The following is a 1,545-nucleotide window of genomic DNA, read 5'->3' as shown; positions in this document are numbered from 1 at the left end:
AATATCATAGCAGTTCTAAAACAAATGGAGTATAACAATGGAGATGTCTTATAAAGAAAATGTTTTTGTCTGTGCTAGTAATTTCACTTAGAAATGTTAAAACAGAAAACAGGGGGTAATCCAAAACTGGAAAAAAGGACCAGTAAAGTTGCACTGACAATCTCAGATTTCTCTATTTTCTACATGCTTTAATCTTGCCCCTGTCTTTTGAATTATCCGTAAAATGAGAGGAACCATTATAAGCGTGATTTGTGTTTTCTAATGTAAGATGCCTGGAGAGCATCTCCGGAGGGCTCGTGCTACAAGAAACCCAGACAAAACTGTGTTATGAACTGTATTGTGTCTCCTCTCAAAAAATTCATATGTTAAACTTTAAACCCCTAGTACCTCAGAATATAATTATATTTGGAGATGAGTTCTTTAAAGAGGTGGTAAAGTTTAAATAAGACCATCAGGGTGGAGCCCTAATCCAATATGGCTGGTGTCCTTATAAGAAGAGGAAGAAACACCACAGAAAGAAAATGCCATGTGAGGGCACAATGAGAATATGGTTGTCTGCAAGCTGAGAATAGCAGCCTCTGGAGAAAACAAACATGCAGAGACACCTTGATACTGGACCTCCAGCCTCCAGAACTGTGAGGAACAATATTTCTGTTGATTAAGCCACCCAGACAGTGCTATTTTATTATGGCAGCCCCAGCAGATTAATAAAAATTAGTTTCGTTTGCATGGTAGTATAAATATATTCCCAGGAATACATAGTTTTGCTTAAACAGATATGCATTTAATATGATATATATGGATCAATGATTTAACTCAAGGTTAAAACTTCATGGAACTTTGGAACTTTAGTGATGGTGCATTATTTTACAGATAAGAAACAGAGGCCAAGTCTATGGCCATGCCACCCTGAACATACCCGACCTTGTCTGATCTTGGAAGCTAAACGGGGTCGGGCCTGGTTAGTACTTGGATGTGAGACCGCCTAGGAAGACCAGGTGCTGTAGGCATAAATGATAATTAATAATAATAATAATAATAATAATAATAATAATAAATAAAACAATCTCATTTGTTCACATATCTTCAATTGGGATGGAACTCAATGGAAAAATATTGTCTTAGATCCCAATGGTATCTGCTGGAACTATAACATTCAAGATCATTTCTCCCCCAAAATGTCTGAATCCTAGCTGAGATGGCTGGAACAGAGGAGGCTTGGTGGGTGTTTGACTTACTCTCCCACAAAGCCTTTCTTTGTAGCTAGTTTTGTTTTCCTCCCTATATGGGAGTCTTAGTTTAGCCAGACCTCTTAGCTGATGGCTATTTCCTCCAGTGCACAAAAGAAAGAAGCTACTAGGCTTGCTTAATAACTGAATTCTGAAGTTCCAGAATGGCATTTCCACTGTATTTTCTGATTAAAATAGTCACAGAGTGAGACAAGATTCAAGAGGAGGGAAAATAGACTGACTCTTGATGGAAATATGGTAATAACAAATTGCAAAACTAGGGTAGATATTATTGCAGTAGTTTTTAGAAATATAA

At 37.2% G+C, this 1,545-nt stretch overlaps 1 pseudogene; it reads left to right on the top strand.

Moving 5' to 3' along the window:
- Positions 1 to 891: 891 nt before the first annotated feature.
- On the top strand, positions 892 to 1,010 carry LOC111744229 (annotated as a pseudogene).
- The last annotated feature ends 535 nt before the right edge of the window (positions 1,011 to 1,545 follow it).

Source organism: Pteropus vampyrus, unplaced genomic scaffold (genome assembly GCF_000151845.1).
Source record: "Pteropus vampyrus isolate Shadow unplaced genomic scaffold, Pvam_2.0 Scaffold5, whole genome shotgun sequence".
Taxonomy (NCBI): Eukaryota; Metazoa; Chordata; class Mammalia; order Chiroptera; family Pteropodidae; genus Pteropus; species Pteropus vampyrus.
Note: the sequence above shows the minus strand (reverse complement) of the source record. Positions and strands in the feature narration are given on the sequence as shown.